General features: G+C 40.4%; 1 long non-coding RNA gene across 1 annotated transcript; it reads left to right on the top strand.

Moving 5' to 3' along the window:
* The first annotated feature begins 4258 nt into the window (after window positions 1-4258).
* On the top strand, window positions 4259-16457 carry LOC133907688 (uncharacterized). Its single transcript, XR_009908005.1, has 3 exons — window positions 4259-4431; window positions 16037-16179; window positions 16281-16457. It is a non-coding gene; the product is annotated as an uncharacterized LOC133907688 (long non-coding RNA).
* Window positions 16458-16690: the final 233 nt, after the last annotated feature.

The raw sequence follows: 16690 nt of genomic DNA, 5'->3' as shown, positions 1-16690 counted from the left end.
GTCAAAATTCAAAAATAGATAACATACGTACTGTATTTATTGAAATAGATAACATGTCATCGTATTTACAAATTTAGTATGCATATTCGGCACCTTATTTACCGAAAATAGATTTTCAGTACACCATACTCTGAAAACACGTCGGTTCTACTCTTTTCAGCACCTCAGGTGCAGAATATGGCATTATTCACTATATTCGGCACTAAGATGTTGAATACAGTTGTACCGAATATGGTGAATAGTGTCATATTCGGCACTTGAGGTGCCGAATACAGTCGAACCTCTGTCAACTCCAATTGCATGAATAGTACTCGAATGAGTTAAATTTCGCTTCCATTCTTCTTTAAAACAGTGATCTTCTGTTGCTCTAAAAATTTTATAACTTTTTTACGTGTTTCATAATCCATGTGCAAATTATTTTAATTAGATCCACTTAAAAATGCTAAAGTTATTTTTATAACTTTTAACAATTGTTAGTGCCTCAAATAAATTCTTAAAAATCTAGAAAAAATTATTAATATTTTTTATGTGATGAATTAATTTTTAAAATTATTTCTAGCCCTAAGTTATAGAGTGAAAAAGTGAAAAAGTGAGTTCTTTTATAAATGTTCTATTTATATGTATTTTTATTATTTCATGTGATATTATATTTTTAATTTAATTTGAATAAAAATAAAAATAAATTTAAATGTGCACAAAACCTATAATCAAGGGATAAGTTTACCAAAAAATTATCATAACTAACTCAGCATCTTTCTAACGTACTTCGCGACGGACAGGTACTCCGCAGGTGAGGTGCCGGAAAAGAGTGAGATCAGTGTGTTTTTATTGAAATTTTATTTTTAGTAAATAATGTGCCGAATACGTATGTTAAATTTATAAATAGTGTGATATATTATCTATTTCAGTAAATACGGTCGAATATATTGTTTATTTTTATATTTTTACCGTGGTTATGTGCATCCTGGACAAATTGACATCCGATGGTTCCGAGGCTGGAATTGGATTTCCATTGCCTAAAACGTATCGGTGTATTTGATCATCTGGCGTCAGGGTCAGCAGTGCCCTTCGCAGTGGTGTCATTTCGGTACCTCCTTGGTTGCTTGTTATCTGATAGGCTGATAGCTTTCCCTTGTCCATGCTCGCCGAATTTGTGTATCATTAGTTTCCTAGAGTTCACCTGCGCTGCTCACCGTTCGTGCCAGTTCAGGCTGCCACTGGACCAGTGGATCCTAATGCTGTTATCCATCAGCATCTTCAAACTATCACGGAGAATTATTCGTCGTTCAGCTCGTCGGGTGTTTTGCGCTTGGACTCACTCATGATGATCTCGTCATCTTGTTGAGCTCTGTTTCGCCGCTTGGCCTGAATTTTCTCGCAGCTCGCATCAGCAATGGACTGAATTTTGGGACGGCTGTTGGTGACCACAATAGTGCGCCCGACCACCGACGGCCGGAGAAGCTCTAGGCCCGGTCTGTGCCACGGGCTCCAGCGCTGCCGCTTGACATCGAGGATGGCCAAAAAATTATCCAGATCCAACGAGGTGTGCACCGGCGACAAAGCGGCGTGCCATGTGCTCCTGTGCATATGGAGCATCATGGCTTCATGCGCGCGCGCCCATAGCCCACTCCAACCGAACCGCCCACCGTCTGGAAAGCGCACGACGCCGGCCGATCGATCGAGCCGTGGCTGGAGGTCACTAACTAGGTGGTTGCCACGGCACATCGCCGGAATGCCACCACGCTGCCCTACACGCACGAGCTTGAGCAACGACTAACGAGTCGCGGAATTCTCGCCTGAACTGCGGCGCGCGACGCCGGCACAAGATGACACGGCGGAGCGTAAGCGATGAGGCCCGGGGCATCCCCTTGCGGAACGATTCCGCTTTCGCCCCCACTGGCGTCCGTAGAGAGTTTTGGTGTAAATGTAAGAGGTGACCTCGTCGTTGATATACAGGGCCTACTGAGAATTGACCCATATGTTAGCAGCGATATCACGCGTGTAGTTACGTTAGAGAAATCGGTTCCTCGGCATCCACCCGACCGATCAACTGTCCAAGTAAGTTGCAGTGTATTGTTAGTCGAATCTAAAATAATAGTTTTGGTTTGTCTTTGTAGATAATGTAAAGTTCATTCCAGCCTCTGCGTTTCAAATGCACGCAGCCTGGTCCTTATTACAAAATTCAGTAATAGGAAAGAATTAAGTGAGAACCATATCTTTTGGCCATATGTTACTACACAAATGGTAAGAATTAATCCAGGTTAAGCTTCCTTGAAGTCAAATTGACGCAGTTCGTTGTAGTGGCATGTTTAGTCGAGGCACGCTCGTTCGTGCTCATCCACCATTTCCAATCATTATTTAGTTGTTGAAATGGACCACTTGTGGAGTCGTGGTTCATGGACCCGGCCCGGTAAGGTCACAAATTACTCTCGAACGAATTAGTATCCGATAGCAATCGCTGATCGCATCAATCCGGACATTTTTGCAGGTGTGGACGGCGACGCTCGAACGGGTGGATCGAATGGGGTGTTGAAGCGCCGTCCATGCAATGGTCAACCTTGCCTGCATGGGTCTCAGATTAGGCCACGTACACGCTCATACGTGGCCTGGCACTTGAGGCAAGTTGTTAATTTTCCATGCCACCGTGGAGCTTCATGCAAGCGCTTGCAGTCGCGTCGCCGTTCGCGGAGACGCCCGAACGCTTGGAGCGAGCCTTCGCTGGGGAACGAACTTTTCTGGGAATGCGGACTCCCAAGCCTAATAGAAATCATAGTTTCTGCATACATATTAACGGTTTAAGTAGGGATATTAGCATGCTGATTAGCTGCTGCCATCGAAGACTAAGACTCTTATACGAATGCTTCATCAATCTCTCTCATTAAACGTCTATTTAAACGTTCTTGCATTGTACATGCCTTAGGCGACACAGACAGGCTGCGACCTGCATGCTTTGGGCAGCCTAAGGCCATCTCCACAGTGCTTGAGAAGGTGCTCGGTAAAAAATTAAATCGGATTTTTTGCCACCTAGGATGAGGTGAGTGCCTTTTCCTTGGCTTCGTAGCTTGGCAAATCAGCGATATGCTCCGCGAAAGCTCGGCGACGAAACCGCCTCCGTCTGAACCTCGATGCCTGAGGTGCAGCTTGGCCTGTTGAGTTGATTCGATTTTCCATCCCGAGAGCCTGTGTGGATTACGTATATCTGCAAGCAAGCTGTTGTGTTGAACTGTTGATCTCTTCCGATTTCCCATCCGGTCGCTGCCCCATGCATGGATAACCATGCGTGCTTTCAAGTTAGCTCGCATGCATAGTTCTACTAGTGCATTAGCCGTTAAAGAAACAAGGTAGCCGTTTCACATTGTTCTATATATGTCTTTCAGCTTGTTCATCTCTTCGTTCAAATCTCCTTGGTCTGTTCTTGGTCGACTACCATTGAGCCATGGATTCTCACTTAAAAGATAGTTTCATAGATTCGTTGAACTCGACTGATTTCCCAGCTGAAAATTCCACTGATCCATATCTAGAATTCCTTGCACAGCCACACCAATCAATGCCCTCCTATGACATAAACAGATCCCAAGTGACACAAAGCTCAACATTTGCTCATGCATCGTCGCAGCATCGTGCTTCTACAACGACTCCACCAAGCGCTCAAAGAGGACAGAAACGCCGTGCTCCATCATCACTTCCAAGAGAGAGGGAGAGGCTTTATCTACGGCACGGATGTTGTTTTGCTTTTGCATGGCCTTTTTCAGTTATATTTTACAGATCTAGACATTTGCATTGGAGAGCATTGGTGCCTACGTGAGTGCTTGAAACAATTCAAGCACCTGCACATGGGGTGCTTGCAATGAAGGAGATTTTTAGATAGGTGATTGTTGGTCTGTTAACATTCTCCTTTTTTAAGCATCACTGAAAAAGAAGATTTTTACGTAGGTGATTGCTGACATGTTATCATTCTCTTTCCTTGAACGCCTTAGAAGTACGTGCGCCGAACCACCACGGCTAGCCCAACAGCAGCATGGAGCGATAGTTGGGGCGCGCGCGCGCGGCCCCGTGCCCATCCTCCTCTCCCATCCCGTCTCTGCGCGGCTGCGCCACCGCCTGCCTATATGAATCTCGGCGCCCCGTGCTGCTGTGTCTCCGCCCCCCATCCCCACACAAACAGAGCCACCGCTTCGGTCAAACGAGACTGACGCCGCGCTCCCCTTGCTCCGGAAATCCTTGAGACAACGAGAGAGCAAGCGGCGGCGGCGGAGGGATGGAGGTGGAGGCGAGGTACACGGCGCTGCGGCGCGCGGTGGAGGAGGTGGCGGCGGTGGACGCGCACGCGCACAACCTCGTCGCCGGAGGCTCCGCGTTCCCCTTCCTCCGCTGCTTCTCCGAGGCCGAGGGGACGCGCTCGGGCTCGCGCCCCACACCCTCTCCTTCAAGGTACGCCGCGCGCCCGCACACGCACGCTCCCACGACCCCTGCCTCGCCTACCTGCTCCTCCTCTGCTCCTTTGACCGGTCCTTGGCGCTTTGGTGCCTCTGCTCTGCCCTGAGTCCGGACTACAGGAAGTGTACTCGAAATCGTAGTATTAACTAGAGCCTGCAGGCTGAGCTAGCTTGCTAGATTGTGTCGGCTACGGTGTTCGGTGTACACAGATTTTAGTTTGGAAAAAAATTAAAAATAGACAACATATTCGATCGTATTTACCGATATAGATAACATATCACCGTATTTACAAATTTAGCATACATATTCGATAACTAATTTACCGAAAAAGGTAAACAATGCCATATTCGGCACCCTGAATACAGCCCAGGTCTCTGTATACTCCCGTGCATATCACATGAAATGATAAAAATGCATATAAATAGAACATTACAAAGAAACTCATTTTTTCACCCTATAACATAGGGTTGAAAATAATTTTATAAATTAGTTCATCATATAAGAAAAATATTAGTGAATTTTCTTAGATTTTTGGAATTTATTTGAGACACTAATAATTGTTAGAAGTTATAAAAGTAGTCTTTTTTGGAGAATTTTAGTTTAAAATATACAAAGTATTTTTAGGTGAATCCAATTAAATGGATTTCAAATGGATTATGTAACACGTATAAAAAAATTTAAAATTTTTAGAGCAATAGAAGATCACCGTTTTGAAAGAGAGTGAAAACGAAATTTAAAGAACGTAGTTACTGCTCATGCACGAAAGTATAGTGCTGTATTAGGCATTGACTTGAATATGGTACTGTTCATCATTTTCAGTAAATAATGTACCAAATATGTATATTAAATTTGTAAATACAGTGACATATTATCTATTTCGTATTTCAGTGACATATTATCTATTTCGGTAAATACGATCAAACATGTTGTCTATTTTTGAATAACCCCTTTTAGTTTTGGCAGTTTTTGATATGTAGACGCAGTATTCGTCTGAACCCCCAAATCCGTGTCCCCAGGATTGCACTAGTACGGTTAGTTCAAATTTTTTTTGCACTAGCATTTTCGTTTTGGAGGGATTCGCTCTAAAAAATGAAAATGTGTTAGGTAATCATGGAGCTTATTTGGGTGAGCCCTCATTCAAATTCTTTTGGAGAAGTAATTATATGGTAAAGTGATTTTATGGTTGAAAGTAATTATCTAGAGTAAACTCTATCAATGAAGTGATTCTGTGGGGAAAATAGAACCAGAGGAAGTTAGTTTTTTCAACTCCTAACATCTGGTTCATTTTAGAAAATCATTTCTATAAATCACTATAAAAATTGAAAAATGTAAATTGCTATTTATCAGAGCTCTAATCAATTCCACTCTGAGAGCTAGTCTACAAGCTCTCATAGACAGACAGACCAAGTGTTTTTTGGAGGGTAGGTGCAACTTCAGGGAATAGATAACCGATAAGAACAAAGCAAATATATCGCTAATCAATTCCACTCTGAAAGTTAGTTTGGGAGCTCTCACAGACAGATAGACCCATATGTTTTTGGAGGGTAGGTGCAGCTTTAGGGAATAGATAACTAATAAGAGCAAAGCAAATCTGTAACACCCATTTTGTTTTCCTGCCAGGCCGGCCCATCTTCCCGCGTGCCATGGGCCGATGCCAACTGAAGTCTAGCCCACTCCCTCCCTCTATCCATCCCGCTGACTCGTCGGGCCCACTCGTTAGCCCCTTCCTCCACCTCCAGTCACGTGCACAATCGCCCGCCCGAAACCGCCGACGCATGCCTCCACCCCCACGCCCCACGTCTCCGCAACGGGTTGCTCCCTCTCCGCGCTATAAAATGGCCTCCACCCTCCCTTTCTTCCTCACCCCATCGCCAAACGCGGTGAGAGCAAACTCGGCACAAATATGTTTATCTCATGATATCAATAACATAAATATCACCCCTAATCCACTTTAGAGCTCTACAAAGAATATGCTCTCGGTTAGCACCCGATCACGACTCGAGATACCAAGTCACGAAGACAATGCCTCTATCCAGATGAGCCATCAAGCCACCAAGGTAAGGTCTCACTACTAGCCTCTCTTCTGGTCCCTTATCACCGTGATAATTTCGGAGCTTAAATCACCAAGGCAAGGGTCTCTGTATCCCCGTACACGTGTCTTGTCACCGCTCCACATCAAGTCGGAGGGTCAACAAGTTTGCTGACGAGTCATCAAGACTTCAAGGTGATGGCGTACCAAGAGGTACAAGGTTGGATCACTCCTTGATCTACTCTTTAGGCAGCAATCACCTAGTAACACTCTCTCTAGTCCTATAAGCACTAATCACTCGCTAATCTTGTGCTTAATTGCTTGGATGATCACTTTAAGCACTTTGGTGGCTTGGATGTCTTCTCAGGTGTACATGAACTTCTCAGCACTCCAACTGCATGCCACGCCTTCAAATGACTGAGTAAAGGGGTATTTATAGCCTGAAACCTGCACACTAGCCATTAATCCAATAGCTCAGAATAGTTGTTAATACTGGATGATCTGGTGAGAACAATAGTACTAATACTGGATCATCCGGTGAGTGCACTCTCACAAACTAGTCGTTGGAACCCCACTCAAACCTTTGTGAATACCAAACACTCTGTTATATACTTCATCTCTATAACCGGACTATCCAGTGAGTTATCCTGAGCTATATGAGCATTTCCTTATTCTCTATATAAATTACTCCAGTGAAGCATCTGGTGCACATCACTTTATCACCGGACAATTCAATGCCTTGAACTTCGTTCTGCCTCTTTGCACTTCATTGTCCGGTGTATTTTCCGGTGTAGCCTTGCTTGATCACTGGACCTTTCGCCGTTTTGATCTTCTATCTTCCATGGCTGCAACCTTCTCTGGTGGAAATACTCTGGTGTGTATCTTCCTCTGATCACTGGACTATCCGGTAGGTTGTTCCATTCTGTCTTCTGAATAGAAATGCTCCGGTGTTACCATACTTTGATCACCGGACTATTCGGTGAGGCTTAACCTTCATTCTTTAGCACGACGCACTTCTCTGGAAGAATTGCTTCAGCGAGCACATTTGCTAATCACCGGACCTTCCGGTGAGGTCTTCAGGCATCTATCCCCCTTTGTCAAATATTCTTCGGTGAGCTCAACATCCACAGCACCAAACCATCTAGTGAGGCAAATCTTTCTAGGACTTCTTCAATTCGACCAAACTTTGTCCCGGCTGCGATAGCTTCTTCATGTATTGCATCCATGGGACCTACTAATATATATTATTGACAAACATGTTAGTCCCATTAACTATGTATCATTAATCATCAAAATCACAATCATGACCTAATAAGGTCATTTTCGCTACAACAATAAAAACCAAAGAAAGGAAGAAGGAAACTCCAAGGAAATGTTTAAGCCATATTGCCTATGAATTCAAAGATTTAGGCATTAAGTACTTATATTTTTCTAATCACACTTATAGAGTTATATGTTTACATGGAAAGCGAACAACAATCTCAAAGAGTGATACTCTCCTTTATGATCTCTACCGCTAATGCACATGTAATACATAACAAAGTGCATGAATTTAAACATGAGTGCAAATTATATGACATGTGAATACATGACAATAAAATAAACTATCTTGTCATTTTTTTTTTCTCAAGCTTCTTCATGGTGAACCCAACTGCATGCCTTGAGCAAAACAAAAGGGCCACCAACTCAAGCAAAACTCATGTTCACCACTATCTTAAGAAGGTTAGAAAAGCGTATCATGATGTGCATCTATATGACAAGGGCATCACATGATATTACGAGCATCTATCATATTTATCTCACTTCGCAACCTACTAAATGTGGCTTCATCTAGAGATTTAGTGAAGATATCCGCCAATTGATCTTCCGATCTTACACCACTAAGAGTTATATCATTTTTAGCCACATGGTCTCTAAGAAAGTGATGATGGATATCTATGTGTTTTGTGCGGGAGTGTTGAACTAGATTATTAGCAAGTTTTATGGCACTCTCATTATCACAAAGGAGTGGAACCTTCTCTAGATTTACACCAAAGTCTAACAAGGTTTTCTTTATATAAAGGATTTGAGCACAACATGCTCTAGTAGCTATATATTCGGCTTCTGCGGTTGACAAAGCTACGGAATCTTGCTTCTTAGAAGACCAAGAAACCAAGGACCATCCTAGCAAGTGGCACTGACCAGAAGTACTATTATGATCCACACAGCATCCGACAAAGTTCGAACCTGAGTAACCCAATAGTAGGAAACTAGCACCTTTGGGATACCACGAGTCTATGCTAGATGTATGCTTAAGATATCTTAAGATTCTTTTTACGATGCTAAGATGAGATTTTTTAGGATTAGCTTGGAAGAGAGTGCATGTGTATACACTAAAAATAATATCGGGCCTAGATACGGTAAGGTAAAGAAGTGATCCAATAATAGAATGGTAAATTTTTTGGTCAACTGATTTACCCGATTCATCCAAGTTGAGATGCCCATTAGTAGGCATTAGAGTCTTGATTGGCTTACGATCATCCATCTTGAATTTTTTTAGAATATACTTCGTGTAATTCTCTTGATAAATGAATGTCCCTTCCTTAAATTATTTAATTTGAAAATCAAGGAAGTAGTTAAGCTCGCCAATCATCGATATCTCGAACTCTCTTGACATCAAATCCCCAATTCCATACAAAATTCCTTTTTACTTGAACTAAATATTATATCATCAACATAAATTTGATAAAGAAAAATTTTATTGTCGATGATCTTTGTGAACAATGTAGTGTCCACCCTCTCAATCTTGAATCCTTGGTTGACGAGAAAATCGTGTAAGCGTTCATTCCAAGCTCTTAGGGTTTGCTTGAATCCGTAGAGCACCTTATGCAATCTATAGATATGAATATGATATCTAGTGTCTTCAAAACCGGGGGGTTGTTTAATATATACAAGTTTATTTATGAAGCCATTTAAAATTTCACTCTTCACATCCATTTGATAAAGCTTAATATTATGATGCGAAGCGAATGCAAGAATGATGCGTATGGTTTCAAGCCTTTCCATGGGAGCGAACGTTTTGCTAAAATCTAAGCCTTTAACTTGTGCAAAATCTTGTGCGACTAATCTTGCCTTGTTGTGAACCACCACACTATTTTTGTCTTGTTTGTTACTGAAGACTCACTTGGTTCCAATGATATTCTTGTCTTGAAGCCTCTCTTCATGAATCCAAACTTTATTGCGGGTGAATTTGTTGAGTTCTTCTTGTATCATCATCACCTAATCCGAATATTTTAAAGCCTCATCTACATGAGTGAGTTCCATGCAAGAAAAAAAAAGAGTAATGTTCATAAAATAAAGTATATTGATGAGATCGAATTCTTACTCCCCTTGATAGACTCCCAATGATCAAGCCAATTGGGTGATCATTTGAGATATGTGTTTTCTTCACTTGCGGTTGTTGTGGTGTGTCTTTCGGTGGTTCAACATGTTGAGCTTGAGCTTGAGCTTGAGCTTCCTCTTAAGAGATGTGTACATCATGTGATGGAAGAGGTTATTCATCCTTCGCTTCATCCTGATCAACTTGGGGCACCATGAAGGTGTGTGGAGTGGAAGTAGAAGGTAAGTCTTCGTCATCCTCCTTAGGCTTGATGTCCCCAATTGACATTCTCTTCATTACTTCTCTCAATGGTTTAGCACCTACATCATCACAAGCAATACCTTCTCATTGGTAGCCATTAGATTCATCAAACTCCACATCACATATTTCTTCAACAAAACCGGTTGCATTGTTGAATACTTTATATGCTTTGGAGTTAGATGCATAACCAACAAGAAATCCAATATCACAACGTTGCTCAAACTTCCCTAGGCGTTCTCTCTTTTTGAAGATAAAGCATTTACAATAAAATACCCGAAAGTAGGAGATATTGAGTTTTCTCCCAATGAGAAGCTTGTATGGCGTCTTTTTTAATAGTCGGTGGAGGTACACTTTATTTGATGCATGGCACGCCGTGTTGATTGCTTCCACCCAAAACTTCTTTGGCGTACCATACTCATCCAACATAGCTCTCGCAAGTGTGATTAATGTCTTATCTTCCTTTCCATCATGCCATTTTATTGAGGAGTGTAGATTGATGAGAACTCATGCTTGATGCCTCTTTCTTCACAATACTCTTCAACTTGAGTATTTTTAAACTTCGTCCCATTGTCACTTCGGATCTTCACTAATGTGGCTTCAAACTCATTTTGAGCTCTCTTCATGAACTTCTTGAAAATCCCAATGATCTTGCTCTTGTCATCTAGAAAAAAAGTCCAAATGCATATTGCATAATTATCAATAATGACAAGACAATAGTGATTACCACCAAAACTATTGTAGGTGGTTGGTTCGAAGAGGTCTATGTGTAATAGCTCCAAGGGTCCTGATGTAGACATCATTATCTTGTATAGATGTGAACATGTCACTTGCTTTTCCACTTGGCAACCGCTACAGAACTTGTCCTTCTGGAAGATCATGTCCTTCAAACCAACCACCAATATGTTCTTGAATGTCTTCTTAAGTTGGCTCATTCTAATGTGTGCAAGTCGATGATGTCAAAGCCAACCCAAGAACATCTTGGTGAAGAGTCACGTTGTTAAGCTAGCTTCATTAGACAAAAAATCCATAAGATATATATGTCTGTGTCTAAAGCCTTTAAAGATTAGATCATTATACTTCTTGCTAGTAATTATAACATCAACATAGCCTAAGTCACATAGCTGAGATACAGAAAGTAAATTAAAACTAAGAGACTTAATTAAAAGTACATTACAGATAGAGAGATCATTGGAGATAGCCACCTTACCTAAACCTACCACATTTTCTTTTGAATTATCACCAAATGTGACATTATCATGCCCACCAACTTCATCTTCTAGTGAGGTAAATATCTTTACATTGCCGGTCATATATTTTGTACATCCACTACAAGCACCTAATACTTGCTACCGATTTTTTACTTCACCTACACATATGAGATCAAGCTTTTTTTTAGGTACCCAAACAAGTTTTTACCTTTGACGTGAGTCACAAGAACTTTTGGCACCCATAGTTGTCTAGGAGCTTGTCTTTAGCTTGAGTTCCAATGAATTTAGCCATTACTTTTCCACTCTTCAATTTATGCAATAGATAATGATTATTGCTGAAAGTGGACTTATATTTGGAAGGAAAAGTAGTGAGAGGTTTGGAAGGAATTGGACACTCCCTTGTGTGGTGACCGGTGACTTCACAATATTGACAATAAGAACCAACTTCCTTGATGAATCAATTGTTGATCTCTGGTGACTTGATGATCTTTTTCTACCGGGTTAGGGAAGCAACCAAGGTCTCATTTATTGTAGTACATAGTATTCTTCATGAGAATCTCTTTGTATTTGTACTCTCCCTTAGTCAACCAGGCCATATATGAGTCTAGACTCGCAATCTCATCCCTAAGCTTTTTCTCCCTTATATGGTTAGTCTTAAGAGATGATAAATTATCACATGAAGAGGAGAATGATATATTAATAAGATCATCACAAGAAGTGGATGCATTGATCTTAACTACATAAATAGTAGGTAATTCATTTAAGATAGGATCAATAGCATCATAGGCAAGTTCAAGTTCTTGATATTTGCATTTCAAATCTATATGCTCAAGTTTTAGCTTCTTATTACTAGCCTCAAGTGATTTGCTAGAACCAACTACATCATCATGTTTCTTACGCAAATCATTTTACTTGGTAAGAAATTCATCATGATTAGAGCTAAGTTTGGCATTGACATTCTCAAGAGACTTAATTTTAGTCCTTTATTTCTTGATGATAGTAGCATGATCATTCATTAATTTGGATAGATCATTAGGAGATAGACCATCATCATCACTACTACTATCATCATCACTACTCACCTTGTTACCTTTTGTCATGAGGCACATAGGTGGTGATGGAAGTGATGGTTCTTCATTAGTGATGGCGAGGCCCGCAAAATCATTGTCTTCATCATCACTTGAGTCTTTGCTTGAGTTTTTGTCGGAGACCCATTCACTAACAATGTATGCCTTGCGGCCTCCACCCTTTTTGTTGACAAATTTCTTCTTTGTGTGCTTGTCTTGGCTCTTTCTTGCGCTTGTCTTCGTACTCACTTACTTCAATCTTCTTGCTTTTGTTCTTGCTTTTCTTGTTGGGATGAGGGCAATCATATGATATGTGACTAAGTTCACCACAATTGTAGCACCTCTTCTTCTCTACGCTACTCAACTTGTCAAATTTCTTTGAAGTAAATTTGTTTTTCTTTGGGTCGTAGTTGTAGTCCTTCTTCTTGATCTTGGAGATCGTTCTTGTAGTTCTTCTCATGAGAATGGTAAGCTTGGTGTCAGAGTCGGAGTCATGTTCATCGCTTGCACTTGATGATGGGAGCTTGATCTTCTTCTTCTTGTCACCCATCTTTGCCTTTAGAGCAAGATTTTTCTTGGTTGATGATTCTTCTTGATCACCAAATAAGAATACCTCATGAGCTCTTATCTTTCCAACGACATCGGTGATGGTCATGTCATTGATATCCCGCTCATGAAGAAGAGATATAACAATATTGTATTGTGGCTTAGGAAGCACTATCAATATCCTACTAATAATGTCTCTTTGAGACAATTGAGTGAGTTCAGAAGAATTGATTTCTTCCACAAGTATATTCATGCGAGAGTAAATATCATTACATAGCTCATTAGAAAACATCTTGAATTGATTGAGAGTATTCATTAGCATATGATATCTCTCCTCCTAGATTTTCTTAGACCCTTCATGAATTTCACAAAGTCCGGTCCAAATATCATGAGCTAATTTCTTACTCCTCACTTTTGAAAAGATCTCTAAACTAATTCCCTCAAATATGGTATTTCTAGCTTTTGCATTCCACCTAACTTGTTGCTCGAAAAATGGCTGATCAAATACAATGGAGGTGGCAAGCCAAACTTCGAGGGAAATCGCCTCAAGATAGCTCATCATGCGAACCTTTCAATAGGCAAAGTTCTTTCACTTGAATTTTAGCATGTTGCTGCCATTGTCTGGGGGCCAATGTTCTAGGATTTTTAAGCCTATCAAGAGCTCGAGGATCTGATACCAATTAAAATGATCTAATGGCGCTAGAGGGGGTGAATAGGGCTCAAATCAAAATTTAACTTCTATCGATTTCTAGAACAAATAGCAATCTTAACTAGATGAAGGAAAAGCAACTACTCGAGAAAGCAAGCTAGAACAAATCAAACAAACATGAACGCAAAGAACTCAAAAGTAAATGTGGAATTGAAACTTGCAGGAAAGTAAATACTTGAAGTAAATTACGGAAAAGTAAGTAATCAGAGAAGAAGGATATTGATTTTTTTTTTTCTGAGGTATCGAAGATTTGGCACTCTCCTATAATCTTCGTTGGAGCATCCACACAAGTATATCACTCTCCATTGAGTCACCAAGACTCAAGTGTTCACTAGCGATTACCATTTCTCCATCTCTGGATTGACGGATATCAAACCAAGTACAAACTCTTCCTGGAGATCCCACAAAAACTCTAAGAGCTCACCGAGAACACCTCCAATCACCAAGATCGACTAGGTGTTACCAACCACCAAGAGTAACAAGTTAATTACTTCACTTGATCCCTATCAAGCCTAGACAACAGCTAGATGCACACTCGCTGCGCTTAAAGCACTAATAACGTCCTTAAACTTGCATTAAAGAACTTGAAAATCAACTAAGTGCTCTCTCTTGCTTCTTGATGACACAATGTATGAACTCCTCTGGGTTGCAAGAGAGACGAATGAAACTAAGAGGGTCTATATAGGCTAGAGGTCCAAATCTAACCGTTGTCCAACTACTCAAACTTTCTGTGAACACCAGATGGTCCGATGTACACAACCTTGTACACACTGGACAATCCAATGTGTTACCTTCTAAAAAAGTTGGCCCTGCCATCTATCAGTAGTTATTGCCTAAATTGCTCCGATGATCTTCAAATCACTACACCGGATCATCTGTTGAGTTCATATCTCCCTACACCGAGACACCAATTCATGAAAATGTTCCGGTGTGTTGAACTCCTCAACACCGGGTCATCCGGTGTCTTGAACTTCATCTCCTCTGAAAAATATCCAATGTTTTGTTAAATGCTCCGATGTTCTTACTCTTCTAACATCGGACAATCCGATGTACTCAACTTCAATTTTCTTCGAAAATCAACCCTTCTATTAAATACTCTGGTGTGTTTTTAGATTCCATCACCGGACCATCCGGTGAGGTCTTCTTGTTTCTGCACAGAACACAAAATTGCTTCAGTGTGTATAACCATTTCCACCGGTGAGAATAATTTTTCTGAGTCTCATCCAATTCAATCAACTTTTAGCTCTAATTTCTTGACTTCTCACCCATGGGCTTCTCTGAGCTAACTAGTGCTAGAATTTAACAAGTGTGCGTCCAACTAAGTCTAGACTTAACTAAGTCAAGCTACAACTTTTAGCCCCCTTCATAATACAGTCAAAGGACTAAAACAAGAACCTACAACTACTCTATGTGTCCTTTATCATCTTATGATATTTATAACTAGAAGATCCTTAATCTTGATACAAATATCTTTTGATCGTTCAATATAATTTCTTAAGGGGCCAAGAATACCCATATTATCATTGTGAGCTAAGTTTTTTATTCTCTTCAAAATATACATGTTAGTCACAATGATATTATTATCATTAATCATCAAAATACTTACCACTTATTTAGGAACCTAGATACATAGACTAATAGCTGAGGATCCAAACCTTACTCATCCAGCAGGTTCTATGTCTTCTTTTTCAAGAATCTCACTCCTCCTTCCTCTCCCTTTAACTGGATTTGGAAGTCCAAATACATCAAAAAGATTAAAGTCTTTGTGTAGCTACTTTTCAAAGATAGGATCAATTACAGAAATCTACTGAGAAGGAAGAACAAAGCGTCAACTTACCACCTCTTCTTTGAATGCCCTTTTTTCACAAGGTGCTGACAGCACCTCCAAGTGGTTTAGGATCATTCCAAGCCATTCTTCTCCATGATCCAAAAAGCTCAGAAACAGTCTTACTTATCTTTCTTTATAGAGGTTTTTATGATGACGGCATAGGAGATATAGAAGCAAAGAAATGGGAAAATCTTTCAACAAGCCGTGCCATCATTTCAATCATGTAAGGCTTGTTTTAGTAATATTGTCTTTTTACACCTATATAGAAAGAACAATATAATGAGTCAAGTTGTCTCTTCCTAGATAGATACCCTCCCCTAATTTCCCCTCTCTCCTCCTACCTCTTGCTGTCTGCTTCTTTTTTAAAGTTTTGTCCTGGCTTTCTTTGTTTTTTTAGTTTGTTTTTTTTTGTAATAATATATTAACACAATATGAGATTCTCCTACTATACAGTTTAAAAAAATAGTCTGGAAACAGTATGAAACACATATTCGGGACTCAGTATTCACTAGCTTTGAAACGAAAGTATTCACTACCTTTGGATTTTACAAGGAAGGCCTGCAAATATCTCATGTTGCTTGTGACGTTTGCAGAATCAAACCCTGCCGATTACGCTTCCAAACTCAAAAGGCTACCGCAGAACCTGCAGGAATATGTAGAATCGCTTTCTGCAGATGAAGTTTTGCATGAACTAATTGGAGATAAACTTGTCACATCCGCTATAGCTATACGGAAGGTAATCACTCTTTAATCTTCATTTGCTGCTCCTTTTGGAACTGAAATCGTTTGGTTTGAACTGGAACCCTCGCCATTCTGCCATTTTTCATGTCCTTGCAGGCTGAGATCGACCACTACGCGAAGAATCCCGTGGTGTTTAACGATCTCATCCACCGTTACTAGGACCAAAGAATGAAATGTTGTTGCTGAGAGACTACGTTTCTTTAGAGACTACGTGGAAGAATAAATTTTGTTCCAAGGGTTATTTCAAACTCTCGTGTTCTGTGACTGAACTTGATTCGCTATGTTTCTATATCAAATAAACGTTGTTTAAAATTTGAAAAGTTAGTCATCTTACTTGGTTTCGTCCTCTTCGGTGGTTTTAAAACTTAGGCACAAATGGTTGGCAAACAGGGCATGTTTAGTTTGAATCTAACCTTACCACGTCTAAATTTAATTATGTTACAGATTTTTAAGTAATTATTTGATTGACTACTATAATTATGACAAGTCATATTTTGCTAATCTAG

Source organism: Phragmites australis, chromosome 24 (genome assembly GCF_958298935.1).
Source record: "Phragmites australis chromosome 24, lpPhrAust1.1, whole genome shotgun sequence".
Classification (NCBI taxonomy): Eukaryota; Viridiplantae; Streptophyta; class Magnoliopsida; order Poales; family Poaceae; genus Phragmites; species Phragmites australis.
This window is presented reverse-complemented; position numbering and strand designations above follow the sequence as displayed.